Below are 18,069 nucleotides of genomic sequence, written 5' to 3' on the forward strand. Positions count from 1 at the left end.
CCCAACAAACACTTTAGTTTAAACCAAATAAGAGTTGAAGTTTATTCTCAACTGTTTCTCAATAGTTTCTCAACAATCGATAGTCTCTCAACAGCGATCAATGATTAATGTTCTCAGGAATGTTGAAATGGGAAATCATAGTGTTACAAAACTTTAAAGGTTTAAGTTTAAATGAAATAAGAATGCAAGTTTATTCTCAACAGTTCATCAACAGTTTCTCAACAGTATCTCAACAGTTTCTCAACAGCATCTCAACTGTGCATTATGCTTAACGTTTCCATATATTATAAACTGTGGAATCATAGTATTATAATCCATTAAAAGTTTAAGTTTGAATTAAATTAAAGGTTAAGTTGATTTTCAACAGTTTCTCAACAATGTCTTAACCGATGGTTCTGATTAACGTTCTCAGTAAAAGTACAATAAGAAAAATTTCAAATTCTGTTGAGTCAAATTAATCAAATAATCAAGTAAAGTTAAGGAATAAATACTACTCAAATTTCAAACACTACTTCTCAACAGTATCACAACTCGAGAATAACAATCTTATCAGTTGTTTTTTTTAAGGTTCGCTGGGTTGTCATATAGCCAGAAACATATTTTGTTCGCTCTTCTATATGAAGGTTGTTTGTTGTACATATGAAAGCTTATCAAGTTAATGTATTTACTTACACCTGAAAAGTTAATTGGATTATGACAGTACGGTCCTGCCTTATTTGAACACAAAGCCAAGGTGAGAATTAACGTGTTGTTTAAATATAAAACTTTTGTATATGCTCTTCGAGGTTAAGTGGTGAGTATTATTATTATAATTTGATACCATAATTGTTTAAATGATCTTTGGTGAGGTCAAAGGTTGTGGAAAAGGGTCTTAACAAACATATTTTCTGTTGAAAATATTATAATTGTTTTCTCAAGCGTCTTCAGTAGCAATATAAGGAAGTGGTTTATGAAATTGGTACTCAAGTGAATATGAGCAAGAAATAAAAACTGTGAATACTCGTATGCATCCCTGTAATGCCACTTAAGAAAGTGTTGCCCGTAGTTCGCGAAATAGTGAAGGTGGAATTTAATGCAATGCTTACACGGGATATAAAAATCGTGTCTTAAACTCTTAAAAGTGGTAATAAATACAGCGGAGTAAGGCAGCCACATATGCAATGCAACCACGGTAGCTTATATAGTCCATATAAGGTCATTAAAGTTTCACACAAGCGATTGGCGCTGTTGGTAGTTTCACGAAAATATTTACAGTAATTGAGCAGCTGGAGCGCAAATTGAGTGAATTTAAAGTGGGGTGTGTGAAATAAAAATAAAAATGTAAAGCACATTTCGCGACTTACAAAGTATCAATAGAGTTGCCACCTTTTACATATAAAATCAGCATGTTTAATTTAAAAAAATTTATGCAATGCCCCAAACACCAAAGACAATTTTTTTTTGGCATTTGTTTCAGATACAATAAAAAAAAAAAATAAATATTTTGAAAGGGTTGCCATACATATTTCATATTCAGCATAGAGCAAATAAAAATATCAATTGCGCAAACATGATTTCAATGCTTCAAAAGTATTGAAAATTTAATTTAAACACTAAAAATTTAATATAAATTTAAGACAGATGGCAACCCTGTCCCATTTTTTTAAATACCTTTCGCTTGTTGCTTATGTGTTAATTTTTTTACATAATTTGTATTCTTTATAAACAAATTATTGAAAATATTGAAGTGGTGGCAACCCTATCCCAAAAAAAAAATCCTTTATTTAATGAATATTTTAATATTTGCTACTTGCTTCAATACTCTACTTTGGTATTAAGTCAAGTAATTTAATTTTTTTAGAAAATAATTTTATGATAATATTTTATAATTGCCTTTTAATTTACTTTTAGATTTTACTTTGTTTAAATTCCAAGCAACTTTAATATTTTTAATTTTTATTTAATTGTTTTTTTGATAAAATATTATATCTTTAAAATTATAAAAATTCAGAAAAATTATTATTTATATATTTGTGGCAACCCTGTTTTTTCAATTCCAAATCTCTTTTATTTTATTAATTTTTGTATTTTAGTTTACAGCAACCCTTTCAAAAATTAACATTTTTTATTGTCTGTTAAAACTTAAAGTTATATTGTTAATTTTTCAATTTAATGGCAACCCTGTGTTTGTCAACTTTCAGCACTCGTCAATTTTTTATATTTTCAAATATAGTTTTTTTCACTTTATAACCCAACAACAACTATCAACACTATAAAATAGTTTTCACTTAATTTCCAACTTTCTTGTGCTCACTTAAGTTTACAGCATACTTTACGGCGCTTAAGTGCAAATATCACATACCAAAAACGCTGGGTGCCCTTTAGTTGACTTGTACCATTTAAATTTACACAGCTAGTACAGCAAGCTAAAAACTTTAGCTATTTAAGTATTTACTAATAAAAATCGCTGCACTCTTTACTCCTCACTCCTCTCTCTTTCCCTCACTTCCAATGTTAGTCAAGAAAGTGCTCACGACAATCGTGTTTAAAGTAGCAAAATTCCAATTCTTGATTATTATTGTTTGGTATATCTTTTTTCTTCAAAAACTTGGCAAAGTTTGCGCGCCAGTAGCGTTTAGCGTGCAGAAAGTAGCGTAAGAGTATGAACTGGGCTAAGAAAATAGTGTTGTTAGTGGGGCGTGTGTGGAGTGGGCACTGTGAGGAGAACGCAAGTTTCGTTGTCGGAAATATAAATATTGATTTTATTGCAAAAATATTGAAATCGTATAGCTTTTGCGCGAATATATGTATGTATGTATGAACATGTATACACCTAGGGGAATATATACATACATATGTATTATGTGTAGTTGTGTGAGTATGGATGGGAGTATAAGTGCGTGTATCTACAGCTGTTGAAAAGTTTGCTACGAAATATTGAAAAGCTTTGACTAGTATTTCTTGATTACTTCGAAAAATGCATTTGGAAATAACTGTAATTTTTCACATGCCGTTACATAGCCATATACACACTCATATGTATATATATATACTTTTGGCAAAAGTATTTGCTCCGGTGAAGGTAAAACTTTTGCCGCTTGTGCAAGTGCATTAATTGCGATTCGGTTTTATTGATATTAATGCATGCAGTTCGGATTACAGTAAATAAATCGACTCTGGGCAAGCGGAATTATTAAAATAAAATTAAAATTTCAGCCTGTGGATATGCTAATAAAATGTATTAGGTGCCTTTTGTTAGTATGAGTGCGCGTATTAAAGCCACCGTAATCTTTAGTTATGCAATAATAAGGCCGATAATACTTGTTTAACATTAAAATATCGAAAAAAGTAAATATTGAAATTATGAGTTAAATTGAAGCACGGTATTGGTTACGTATACGCACTGTCACCCCTTACAGCATATGCTGGCGAATGATTTGCTTAGAGTATTAAATTAAGCGTATTTGGTATCATTTTAAAGATAATTTCATCATTTTCAAGAAAATATACATTAGTTACGCAAAAAATTAATATGAAGCAGAAAATTTTAAATATCTCTCCATATAGAGTCCATACCAATTTTAGCCTCTAATTAAAAAAATCGCCAAAAATACAATTTACGAGATATTATACCCAATTTAACTGCTAACCACAAAAAATACCTCAAATATGTATTACACTCATTTATTAAAACTATTTGCTTACCAACACTCAGTTTTGTACTCACTCATTTATTTACTCGCTCAATCACCACTCACCTTATAGCTTTCAAATTATCTCTCCGCAAAACTGTCTTCATTCTCTGCGATGTTTTTTTACACTCAACCAACTTACATTGAACTCATTAAGAAACCCACTAAACGCTTACTAACATACATCCTTATCACTACGGGGTACATATAGTAAATCGCTTAACAGTCACCCCACGCCTGCTTGATTAACATCGCCCGGCACCAAATGCTATGTTGTGTTGGTGAAATAACCTGTTGGTTTTTGTTTGTTATTGTAATTGCACAGTTTCAGCGCACGCAAGGCAGGTCCCTTACAGAGCAATGGCAATAAAAATTAATTACTTTCGTGATAAAGAATGTTGATAGCAGTTTGTTAACAGTAAGAGGTGCAGATAGTGAGGTGCTGAGAATCCATGATGGATTTGAGCATGAAATGTTATGACTTGGTATGTAACCAGTTTACAGTATGTTGTTGCAGAATAAAGACTTTTGATAAAGGATGATGCTGCTTGCCGCGATTTATAAATATTTTTCTGAATGGGTGTAGTCTTAGAAAAATTAGATGAACTAAAAAAATAATAATTTTTGGTTTTATGAGTAACAGAAGTACAGCACGATGATATACTATAGCCAAGAGTCTTTCTACAATTTTTAAGGTGGTTGTGAAGAGTTAATGTACGAAAAGAAGATCACGTTTCCAACGTCTCCTTTTCCGTTTTATGAATTTGGTGCACTGTTTATAACTGAAACAAATACTCGTATTATACTATGTTCAAGTAAGTCAATGTCAGCTGAGGCAATTCAGATTTCTATTTACTATATTGGTTGAACCGCTCTAAGATATATTTTCCTAACAAAAAACATAACACTAAAAAAATGGAAGAATGAAAATTTTTAAGGATAATTTAAATGCATTTTTAGGCAATTTCTCAAAAATTTGTCAGTAACTGTTTTACAAATTGGTCTTTATTAAGATTTTAAAGAATATTTTACTTATTAAGCAATCGCTTTCCTTCTCATATTACTGAAGTTTTGAAGTTGACAGACTTGCATTGGGATACTAATTTTGTTTCAATTACCTACTAAATTGGACGTTTACTTTATTGCTAAATTAGGAATAAATAATATCATTCTCGAAACCTTGGTATTTGTGTGTTATGAACATTATGCTTGACTTATCACATCCAGTCTTTTGTTATGTACGTTATTGATGTTTCTCATTTATAAAAAAAAGGCGGAAAAAAAATAGATTAGGAGCAATTATGCTCTACATCTCTGTAGCCGATGCATGCATGAGATATTTTTAGCTCCAGCTGAAGGGGTGATGTCTTCTCACCTGGTGTGTGTTTTCTTTGGAGTCCGGCGGTTTACCACTTCATAACACGATTAGGCTTAGGTAAATTTACTTTCCAAGCCGGCCCTGTATGGGAAAAACTCCGTTAGACAACAACTGATTTAACTACAGGTTGAAAATTAACCAATGTGGCCAAACTTTCCATCAGTATGGTGAAGTGCTTGTCATGGTAGTACATAGCGATATATTAAACACTTCATATTTTAGTCTGTTTCTGTGACCTTTTTTTAACCAAGCTCCAGTCTTCAAAAGTTTTCTTAATTGCAGCTAGTTACAGGCTTCGTTGACTTCTCAAGAGAACACCAAGGTCGAAAGAGCTGTTGCTCGGCTTTCTTTATTATGTGTAACTTTGTGTCTCCTTCCTGTATACCTACATACATAATAGTGATTTGTTCATCTTAGTTTGTTTTTAATGTTATACAGCTTCCAACTCATTCCAATAGCCTTCATCCTGTATAGATAATTACACCCCTATTGCGAGTGTCGACTGGCAGTAGATAATGAAATACTGAGCGCTTGTCGACTGCAGTTTTTTTTAAATTTTTTTAAATTTGTCGATCAAGTTACACAATAGCAAAATAAAATATAATCGCCTCAATCGCCTGGAGTCTATTCTACTGCCAGTCAGCACTCGCAATAGGGAGGTCAGTTTCACAAATACATATTTGTTTTTTTGAACATTCATTCTTGACTTATCCCAAAAAAGAAATCAACTTACCGAAAGCCAATGGATAGGGTTCAGCGACTCCCAGCACTCTGTATAACGGGAGCTCTAAGCACCACCCCTACGGATAGATCTCTTTGCCGAAACCTATACGGCAAAATCTACGGGGCGTCTACTGGAGGGAGGAGAATTTACGTACAGAACTTTTGGGCACAGCAGGTGGGGACGGTTTGACAAGTACCGACTACTTGACCCCACTCATGAACTGGGAAAGAAGATTCCGAGTGAACTTGGATAAATAAAGGCATTGAAGGCAACGAGATTGTGGATGAAATTACGAAGAACGGTGTAAAACTGTCTTCTGGAAACGCGACCGACATTGGCAAACCCATGCACTGTCTGTGCGATGATCTGGACAGGGGCATGACAAGGAAAATCCTAACACGTTGGACAAATATACCGGGGTGTAAAATCGCTAAAGTTATGGGCCTAAACTCCTTTGAGTAGGTTAGGTTGTTCTTACCTGCCTTTGGAATGAACACTACCCTAGCCTCTCTCCACGAGTGCGGCACATACCCGAACCTTAGGCATCCTCTAAAAATCGTTTTTAACCACGGCACAACCAACCGTGGTATGTTTTGTAGCATGGTTGGGATGACTCCATCCTTACCTGGGGATTTGAATGGGCTGAACGAGCGAATTGCCCATTCAATCTTGTCATCCGTGATAATTTGTTCAAGAAAGTTCCTAGGCCATTCCTCTACACACTCAGGAGAGACTGTATTCTTACAGCCTGGGAAGTGCACGCTGACAAGGTCCTCTAATGAGTCCTCACAGTTGTGCGTCCATTCCCCGTCAATTTTGCGTTATATGTAAAACGGTAGACCAGAAGTACACCAAACCCATACTGTCACTCGATAGAAGGGACTGTAGGAGTTTGGTGGGAATACTCACAGGGCACTGTCTGGTGGTGACACATGCCTACCAAATGGGACTTATGGATCGAGATGACTGCAGGAAATGTCAAGAGCAAGGTGTAATAGAAACAATGAAGGATCTCTTGTGCACCTGCCCTGCATTGTCAAGGCAACGACTTCGCTACTTGGGGGCCTCACAATATGAGAATCTGGAATACAGAGCGATAATGGAGAAAAATATACCTTCTTATAAACTTTTAACTCCAGCTGCAGCAGTGTTGTTTCAATAGCACGTCTATAAGATCCGCCGTGACAGAACTTTATAAGACGATAAGGCTACAATTACTTTCCAAATCGGGGAGTTAGACAACAACCGAAGCAATAACAAATCTATCAATAAGACAGTTTATCCCACCAGCTAGATGTTTAGTCTGACTGACAGAACAATAATTGAGTATCGACTAAGCCTCTGCACTGCGGTGAAGCGCTTAACGATTTAATAAACGGATTCTTTTCATATTTTGCTCTATTTCTATGTCTGTTAAAGAAAGCAACGCAGTTTTATTATTCTATAAATTCTTAAAAGTATACCAAAGTAGGCTCTTCTTTAATTTTTTTTTTTAACTTTGTGTCTCCTTTCTATGCTCCTATTCACCTAATAGTGACGATTACAATAAGGTTCCATTACGTTTTTATTCACTTTAGTTCGATTTATATGTTATTCGCCTAGTTCCAATAAGCTTAGCCTGCTTGATGCTCAGCTTAGCAAATATTTCTCTGTAGATATTTTAATTTTCAAACCTTTTATCACATAGTATACCACATTATGCCGCGCTGTATGCTCTAATATAAACAATATTATTGGGCTATTTAATTGGCCTTCAATAAGTGCAAATCAAGGCCAAACTGTGCCCTGTTATTACCAACGAACCATTCTTTAACACATATACATATAAAAATATAGAAGGGCTGCTGCTGCTAAGAAGTGGTACTGTAAATAGTCTGCTGTTAACACCTGCAATCGCAATTTTCTCTGTTAAAATGCTGTCATTGAGTAAACGCTGATAAAGGTAAATGCGTTTGCTGTAAATTGTAGTGGAAATTGAGAAAATCAGACCCACTCAATAAAATGTCGATTAACATTCGCTGCTTTCACTGCTCTACACTGTTCAGTTAACATTTTTCTCACCACTGTGCATTGAAGTGGTGCTGTTGCGTCGCCTATAAGCATTTACCTCGCAGTCGCTGTTATTGCTGCTGCCACTGTTGTCGTTTGCCAAACATGTTAGAACTTGCGCTGTGCGTCGCCTACAATTCAGTTGCCTTCGACACATTGACGGTGACGGTTGCTGTTAACGGAATTTTTTCAGAATAAAATGCATTTTGAGTGCTGAATAAAAGTGTTTTTTTTCTGCTAATCATACATTTTAAGAGTGAAGAAAAAAATAAAAAAAATTGTTATTAAATTGAATTTAAATACTTGCAAGTGAGGTGCTTCAAAACTACAAGAAAATACTAAAAAATATTTTTGAATAATAAAATATAAATATTGAAGTGCAAGCATTTCGTGTGTGCGTGTAACTACCATTGTGGCATAAAAAAAAATCGTGCGTACTTTAATGCCATAAACCCAAGCAAGGCAAGGCAAACAACTTCCAAAAGTGTTTAGCTCATTGTTGTTGTTCGCAAGCGGTTTTATTTAATTTCCAGCTTATTGTCACTGCTGTCAACTTTGAATTTTTGTGCAGCTGTTTTGTTATGATTTTTATGTGGCTCCTACTTTCAACGCAGCAAATGTGCCAGTTTTAAGTGCCGCGACGTGCTCAAGTGTTGAAAGCTAGCAAAGAAGGCTGCTTTACTACTACTACTACCACTGTGCTTTGCATATTGCTAAGCAACAACAACAACATTACAGTTACAACACTGGCATAGCTTTCGCGTGTTACTGTGTGTGTAAGTCCTTCCCCCCCCGAGTCCTTTGCCAAGCACCAGCAGCATCAGCACTCCGGGTGTCTTAGGCAGCGTGCGCGTGCAAGCATAAATTTCGTTGACTCTAAAGTAGTCGTGGGACGGAAAGTCCATGCGCGTAAATTTTATTGCTTGCATTTGGCTATAAAATGTAAAATTGGCGAATGAAAATATTTGTACATAACATCATAATAAAATCGCCTATAAAATGGTGTCGTCGCGCTGTCGTAAAGTGTCAGTAATTATGTGCATGTGAAAATATTTCTCTTTGACAAGCAGAGAAAAAAACAAAAAATAAACACTTTGGGTGTGAAATCGTTAGTGGTCCCAAAGTAGCTGCAGTGACTTTAGGCAGCAAAATTTAAAAAAAATTGTAAGACATAATTCGCTAGAGGAGACCGCTATGTAGTTGCAACCAATTCGGTATACAAGGGCTTTTCTTCATAAAAAAGGTGGGTACAGATATTTTTATGCCGTACTAATTTGAATAAAACATATTTTATGACATTATTTACTGTACTCTCTTTTGAATTCTGAGAAATATAATATGAGCCATAATAATACTAAAGAATTTACAGCATCCTTTAATGTGTGGTATAGTTTGTCACCTAACAACTGGTGTGCGTCTTGGATGCCATTTTATAAGCAACACTTCGGATAAAACCCGAGTCAACCCTTTTCAGTGTCAGTATTGGTACAAAAATCACAGCAATAATAATACCACCAAATAATTTGGGTTGGTTTTACACTCACAGAGGTATACGGAGCGCGTCTTAGGTATAAATTTACCCATCAGGGAATTACAATTCCTTCTAAGTATATTCTAAATTAAAGTAACCATTCCGAAGAACATTATAATACTAATTATTGACTGTATCTCGAATTCAATATTAATTATATAATCGACGTTAGAACCCGATTATAAGATCGCTTGGTTGACATTTTCGGTACTTTCAAAGTATAGATCTATCATGTATAGACGTGACTTTTGTTGTAACAACGTCGAAGAGTTGTTGGGAGTTGGGAGGTTGCTTCTTTTTTCTTAGACCAGAACCTTAAGGTTAACTTGCAGTTTCCAGTTTCGTATCCGAAATGATATGGAGATGTAAGGCCTATAAAATAATGTGTCTAACTATTATATATGTGTATGAATCCAAATTTCGAAATCTAGACAAGAACTTGACGATTAAATTGAAATATGAGTTATATAAGCCAGACCCTATTACAGAACGGAACAGAAATTATATCAATTGACATTAGTTATCGATATCAGAGAGAGAGAGAGAGAAAGTCAATGATAGAGATGTTGTGAAATATTATCGGATCTGATGTCGACTTTTAACGCAGAAGAATGTACAATAGTTGTTAGAATCTTCCTAGAACTACAAAGTTTCGAAATTTCGTCAGTTGCAATATGTAAATTACGGGTTTGAAATTTCGACATAATCAAGAACTCTTAAGGTATATCATTTAGGATAATCTTGTCTATATGACATTCATATATATCAAAGTATTCTCCATTCATCTTAATTTACGTTGCAAAAGAAAAATATATCGTCTTGGCGATGCGCTCCTGTTTAAATGGCTAGTTAAGAAAGCTTTTTTACGTGACCTCGGTTTTCGTAAGTAGTGTTTAATAAGCACAGCACTTAGTTCATGCTTAAACTCCAGTTTTTCTTTGTTTTTTTTTCTTGTTGTCGGGGAGAGGTTCTTCTAAAAGATAACGTCATATTACACACGATTCATCCTATTCGCTCAGAATGCACTTCGTTCGGCATTAAGCCCAGCTAGTTTTTTTTACTATGCAAGACTTGCGAGATAGGACGCCTACATACTAAACGCTTAACTCCATCGCCTAAAGCATTTAGTATATCCGTACAGGGCCAACGTTTGGCATATAGTCAGTGAATTAGCTCTGCATTCCTCCATTTCGGATCTCTACTGTCCCTCTCTTTTTTCCTTTGCCACTCCTTCCTTCTCAGCTCTATTAGCGCTCTCTCACTCCATCTGCAGAGATCGAAACAAATACGGTTCCATATTTGCTGGCGTTAGACGCTCACCTATAAGTATCTCCAGTTCGGTTCTTTCTCCTTAATATCACGCATACTCGAAAAATATGTGTTTAGCATTTTCCCTTTCATTGCCACAGGAAGAACTGTCAGTCCCAACTTCATGTCCATATGTGTATAGGTATTCTCTAAAACTCTCTAAAACAGCCGTGACCACTCAGGTACTGCGAGTTTATGGACCCGAATCAATCTACGCATTCAAACCGTTAAACATCTACTACCTAAATTTAAGTATAATAATTAAATTTCGAAAATGGAAGAAGATCTAGAGGTTACTGCTTTTGAAGACTATCACATTTATATAAGAGATTTTTTAAATTGAGACCCCTTAGGGTTCTGTATTTTCTACTTATTAGTTACAAGATTTTAATGATTTCTAACTCCACTTTTGACATGTTTATTACGCGAATAAAGTAAAAGACGGATTCTATTGGCAGCTGTCAAATTGCTGTTCTACAGTTTCATGTCATCCATATGTTTAGACGCTCATATACAAATATATATACACATTATACATAAACACAATATCCGTTATTCGGCTGCTACTTTTTAGGGCGAAACAAACAAAGAAGAAACTTTTACCAAAACCAGTAACAATGTTGTGACTGTCATGAATAAACTTTTGCCAAAACTCGCTACATAAATCTGCATTAGTATGTTTGTCTGTATATACTCGTATTTGAGAATATATAGTATAGACAGATGAAACTTATAAATTATTTAGCAAAAGTTATACAACAAGTCAGAAAGTGTCAATCCTTCTGCTTCGAGAGTTGTCTTGCCTTTGGCACTTCCTATCTGTCTGTCAGCCAATGAAAATTTTGTGACCCAATTGACTGCTAATAAAGTGTTCACTTTCATGGCGAACTATTTATTTGTCACTAAACTATTGATTGAATAGTTGTTTGATGAAGTTTTCTTACGCAAAAGTTTGTGAGTTCAACAAGTTTAGATCAACTCAGCAAACGTACAACATATATATGTACATATATACATATAAAGACAGGAATTATTTTTAGATATTCAGGGTACGTAATACGGTGGTCGCAAATCACTGTAACTCAAATTAATTTTTGTGAAAATCTGAAGAGAGATTTCAGCAACAATATTTGTGTGGAAAGTTATTTCCCAACACTGTAATTAAAGTCTTTCAATTACAACTTCCGTTTGTCTAACTTTTAGTGATTGGTGAATCGAACAACAACTGGTATAAACCGCATAAACTGGTATAATCAATTCAAACGAGAAGAGCTTATACAATCTTATCCAATTTTAACTGAGTATCGTAGTTGTGAATCGAACAACAACTGGTATAAGTTGCATAAACTGGCATAATAGAAGAAAGATAGTTATACTTTCTTTAATAAGGTATCTACATGTTGCCATATACCTTTTTTAAGTGGATAACTTTGTTGTTGCCTTTAAAAGAAAAAAACTGGTGCTTGGAGTCCCTACGCGCGGAAGAAGTTATACTTCTTAGTAATATTCCAAGAAATGCATATCATTTTGTATGAAAGAAAACTAGCGAGAGGGAAAGGATAAAAACACTTTCTTGAATTCACATTTTATAAATTTATTATGCACATTTTATAAAGCAAAGTCTAAATCAATTATCATTTCTGGATTCTGACGGATTGATATCTATAATATTTACAATTGGATTATGATAACTAAAATACGATATGAAATGTCTTACATCTATTTTATCTATATTTCTCGCGAATACCGCATCAATAGTCGTACCTCCTTTTGTAGTAGGATCATTTCTTCCATTGATCATTTCTAATGAAAATTTCTCTCTAAGGAATGCCAGTAGTGGTTCAGCTTCTGGCAATGAGAAATTTACATTGAAATCTCCCGCAAGGAGTATCGGTTGTTCGCTATACTCTACTGGTTCTCCGATAATATCTGCAAAAGCTTGCGAACCTGCAGTTGACAACAGTAATATAATTATTTGTATAAAACCTTGGAATGTATTCATTACAATCACCACTCAGCAGTCGTTTTATCCATTGTAACCGAGCGATCATCGAAGAAAAATCATTTCTAATATGCCACAAGACAAAATTAGAAATGAAGTTCATAAACCTCACGTTGTCAGATAAAACGATATACCTCCTCATCGCGGGTGCTAATACTTCCGATTTGCAAAGAAAGTAAATGAAGACTGACTACAGAAATGATCCTGTGAAGTATAGTCGTAACTTTTCAACGGCCAACGCAGAGTATTTCAACCAAAAGTCACACAAAATAGTTGAGAATTCGCAGAAATGAAACAGAAACGAAAGAAAACTAATGCGCAAGCATGCTATCATACATGTGCGTACACATGTGATTTTGTCACAAACCAAAAATTTACACATTGTTCTACAAAAACAAGAATTGCTCAAATAGCATAAGCATGGCAAGTGCTTTAAGTTCTCTGCTTTACTCTCATTCACTCTCTCTCTCTCGTGTTAATTGTTCAACGCTATTCCCTCTCCACTGAAGCGTTAAACAATTATCGCAACCTTTTCCGAAGTCGTATAAGAAGTATAACTTCAAAAATTACCAAAGAGTACTGCTAAATGATGAATCGAACAACAACTGGTATAAGTCTCATATACTGGCATAAATTAAGTAGAGATGGAATACCATTTTGAACTGTTTCCAGATAGTGACTTGTACTGAATTGAATATAATCATTTTGTTGTTGCTTTCATATGTAAATTTCAAGAGAACAAGACAGCAGTTCTTAAACATATTGAGCCTCTTAAAATTATATCCACAGCGTCTTTTATAACTACTTTCCATCATTTCACTGTAATCGATTTCTGTTTAGTGCTCAGCCTACACTCATCGTATATAAGTACGTGCAATGCATTAAAAGTTTATTTTGCAAATATTACGACGAAAATTACTTAACTTTAAACGCAACCATACAGCTGTGGCGCAAAAGTTTACGTCGAAATCTTCTTAGCGTAATGAGTTTCGTATAATAATCACTATGTAGTCGATTGTAGTGTTGCGTTGAGGCACAGACCCAGCTTTGGTACTTAAGTAATTTCAATTAAACTTAAAAGATTTGCAATTATCGGCGAAATTTGGCTTAACTGCCGTTGACAGTAATAACAGAGTTGCTTTGCATAGTTATTTCACTTAACCACCAGTGCAGATATGTAGTCGGCGAACATTCGAAAACCAAAAATGGCAAGCAATTTGGTTGGGCTTCTCAAACTATTAAAATTTGCATACAATTTCAAGTTAAGAATTTCAAAGTAGATTATATAAGTAACCACGTAGTATAAATGTCTTAAATAAGTGATTTGACTCATTGACTTGTGGTAGTTGACCACTGACTTGTGACAGCAATTCAATAATACAACAACGAACAAATTTCCTCGAAAGCGACCTTACCCTATATATATTTAAAACACTAATATATAGGGTAAGGTCTTACATTTAAATCATTAATTACGTCTATATTGCTAAAAATTTAGTAAAGATATGAGCGAGGTATGAAGGTCAAGACAGAGTAATATAGAGCACTCATATACTATTGGTATTTGGCTTTAATCATAATAGTTGCAGTAATAAGTGACAAAACATTGATCCTGGAATAATTCATTGACATATGACCAAATATCATAGCCTTTTCGCTCAAAAGTTAATTGTTCAATTAACTGGATTTTTCTCGATTAAAGCGCTGATTTAGATCGATTTAGCATACAAAATAAAAATCTTATTTTTCTACATTAATTTTTAATCAAATGCAAATTGAATTGAATTGGAATGCAACTCTGCAGGTTGTCGTCCACGCTGTAAAGTTGGCTGTGTTTATTGATAAAAAAAACTCTACGGGTAATTGTATAATTATGTGCGAAAGACAAAACCTGTTTTCTCAATTATAGTCTTGTAGCGTTTTTAGACAGGATCAATTAGGATCAATTAACCGGCCTCTGCTCGATTAAAACGCATATTAAGATCGATTTACCGTATAAAATAAAATATATATTTATTTTTAATTGAATTTGAACCGACTTGAAAATCAAATGCAACTCTGCGACAAAGCCGTACGATATACGTTCTTTGTCTGTGATTGGCTGTATTTTTTGATAAAATAAAGCTTCGGTAGATGTCGCTGCTAAAAAAAATATGAATCAGCTGATGAAACTTACCAACTTCTTATGAAAAGCAAAAACAAAAATGTATAACAGCTGATCGATTATTGAGTAACCGGCAGTATAAAAGGCCAAAAAGGGTTTCTCAATAAAAATTTTAATTGAGCAATAAATTTGGCTGTCTAAAAACGCAATTAATGTATTAAATTAATTTGGCTCTGCGAAAAGGCTATAATGGAAATAGGTTATTAATCTACATTCTACCATGCATAATGTAATTGCAGTATTCTGTTCAGTTCAAGTTCTATCGAACTTATTGTGATCGATCGAAATTGATACTATAATATTGATTGAGTGAGCTAATCTATGAACTTAATTAGCTAGTACTGTGAGGAAAAAAATCTGAAACAATGAAATGTGAAAAGGACAATCTGCTGTATTCAAACTCTCAGTCAACAAGCTCAAAGAGAAAATGTCATTTTATATAGAAAATAATCTCTCGAGGGACAAATTGAGCAAATATAGCTGTATATTTCGAATATGGCTGATTAAGGTACCTGTACAACAGAATGGGCATATAATTGGCGTATATTACAATTTAGACACCTCTATAATGTATCCTCCAAGGGATGGCATTGCCTTATTTGTTCCCGTACACTCTTTTAGAACTTTTTAACAATAGATCATAGACACGATAGATCAAATATATGATCAAAACCTCAATTGTAATATAATATAATCTAAGGTATAAATAATGGCTTTAATGGTCTTCGAGCAATTTTAGCGCCACCTAATTCACGAACTGTTTAATAAGTGACTATTTTTCGTGTTTTCGGATAATTAAGTCCAATTATGAGGAGTCTTCAGTAAGTTTTTTAATGATTTCTAATATATATTATTTCAGTTCGTCTATATTTAGTACAGACATATTTCTGAGAGACCATATCACACTGTTTTCATATCCATTTAACTATAAGTCAACAGATTGTGGTTTTAGACAAATTAGACAAAATTTCGATGGATCGGTTCAATGGGAGCTTGGTAAAGATAAGTTAGAAGGAGTTTCCAGCAATATGGATACAGTTATAAGATATGTAAGATAAATAGCGCCCTATGGCGTCTTTGGTCGTGCGGTATTCGATGTGTTATCTGCTCGGCTAGCTTATGAAGAGTTGTACCTTTGTTTAGATGCGTTTTAAAGATATTCTAATGAAAGATGATGATTTTCAACTTCTAAATTTATATTGCTTTCAGTATGGTCTGTGGTTTCTGAGTTAGTTAGTAGTGTTCTGTTAAACGGCGGCTTAAAAGGCAGAATATATCTTTTTTTTTCATATTTCTTTATGTTTTATGAGACTCTCCTCCATTTCATAACACGTTTTTCCATAAAAAGATATTCCATATATTGCTTCTCTATTTTTTGTATACAAATGTATATATGTCTGTATTTCGCCACAAAAAATGTTTTGTCAATTCTTCAGTGCACGTTTTGTATTCAGCAGACTATTTGCTACACAAATCCCCAGCATATTGACCGAACAATTACAAAAGCAACTCGGAACATAACTGTAATTTCAGTTAATTGTGCGATTACAGACCCAAAGCGATGTACGAGTATGTAGGCATAAAAACAAGAATGTACGTAGCATTGTGATATACTATATTCATATTGTTCGTATGTATGTATAGATTCATCATATGTACATATCGCAGATATCGATCGAATTTCCATTATCAAAAGACACAATTTTTCTAATCGATTGATGGCAAGTCGCGGCAAATTGATATATGTATGTGTGTGCATGTGGGAGTATGCTTGATGATTATTCATGTGTTTCAGTGTGTATGTATATATGTATGTCTGTCTGTGTATTTGCACAGTAGTCGCCGTTTTGTTAGCTTGTTAGTTTGATATTTAGTCAGCGTAGTCTGCAGTGAAAATTATGCATGCAAGCACGTTTTCGCTATGCGCTGCATATTTTCGCATGAATTTCATACTAACACATATGCTAACACATATACATACATACATACATACTTACATACATACATACAGACGTACATGACTTTAGTTGTATGCGAATATATGCATATGCTGTCGCTGGAAACCAACCCTTTTTGCGTGGGTGTTGATTCAGTATTTCATTCGATTGCTGTCTGTGGTAACATGTGTTTGCATATAATTAATTATTCATACTGCAAATAAGCACAGCACATACATACAAACACACATACGCACACAATTAGTTTGTGAGTACAAGCACTTTGCGTGGCATGAATTCATGTTGGCATTAGCGAATAAATGGCGAGACATCTTGCTGTTGGCAGAAATGCGAAAATGATTGTGAATCCAAATACATTGCTGCATTCAAACATTGTCTAAAAAGCAAACGCAAGCTCTCTCTCGCCAAATGCCAAGTGTTTGCGTAAGCAATAAATGTGTTCTTCTTGATCGATGACCAAACATTTGCGTTTGAGTGGTTCAATGAATCATTGTTTTTGATCTCTAACCGCCTCACATACTGCTCTGCATTTATTGGCAACACATTCTTTTTTTCATTTCTTATTTTATTAGTTGTGCACATAAATATATTTCGTTAGATCCATAATAAATCAGTAATTGATTTGATATTATTAGTCTGTTAGTTTGTTAAAAGAGCAGACAACATCAAAGTGTGTAGAAATTGAGATTTGTGTAAGCCCACGCACTTGCTTTTGACGTTTGAGTCAAATAAATTCATAACTATTTTAATATGTATCTAGAGAGTTGTCATTCACCCAAAAACCAACAGATAAACTAGGCAGCTAGTAAATCTCATTATTGTTGTTTGTGTTGTTGTAAGACTCTTAATTGTTGTTGCCCCACTAGTAATTTTCTAAAATATTTTATCTAAGGAGTCTTTGTGAAATACTCTTTAAGAGGTCATGCGTCGTTGAATATAAATCCGCCTATTTTCGGTTACATAGTAGCGTCTGTCTTGGGAAGGAACCATCCTGAGTCTTGCTTTACCTTCCAACCCAAAGCACCATCTTGTATTATTCATATACGCTAATGATACAAAAGAAGATCATTTCGAAGAGCTTGAGGTATTGCTGTTTCCAAAAAAATTATTCTCCGCCCAAGCTCTCATATGAACTACACGAAGTCGTTTTAGGCCTAATTAAACCAATAGAGTATTAGGTTTAATCCACACTGGATTAGTTAAAAACGTCTTTGACTAATGAGACACAAAGGCGTATTTTGCTCTAACCCACACCACGTATTGTTCAGTGTGATTTGTCACATA

At 34.3% G+C, this 18,069-nt stretch overlaps 1 protein-coding gene and 1 non-coding gene across 3 annotated transcripts in view; one reads left to right on the top strand and one right to left on the bottom strand.

Moving 5' to 3' along the window:
- The window catches only part of LOC105217546 (neuropeptide F receptor), a 128,845-nt gene that overhangs the window by 78,309 nt on the left and 32,467 nt on the right, over window positions 1-18,069 (top strand). Inside the window, exon 1 of one of the 2 annotated variants that reach the window (XM_054229431.1) lies at window positions 7,978-9,065. The exons of the other annotated variant lie outside the window; for it this stretch is intronic. The gene's annotated coding sequence lies outside the window, so the exon portion shown is untranslated. Of the gene's footprint in view, window positions 1-7,977; window positions 9,066-18,069 lie in introns of those variants that run through there. 2 annotated transcript variants of the gene reach the window in all.
- On the bottom strand, window positions 12,671-12,884 carry LOC114804635 (small nucleolar RNA U3). The gene has a single exon (XR_003752769.1). It is a non-coding gene; the product is annotated as a small nucleolar RNA U3 (small nucleolar RNA).

Source organism: Zeugodacus cucurbitae, chromosome 4 (assembly GCF_028554725.1).
Source record: "Zeugodacus cucurbitae isolate PBARC_wt_2022May chromosome 4, idZeuCucr1.2, whole genome shotgun sequence".
Lineage (NCBI taxonomy): Eukaryota > Metazoa > Arthropoda > Insecta > Diptera > Tephritidae > Zeugodacus > Zeugodacus cucurbitae.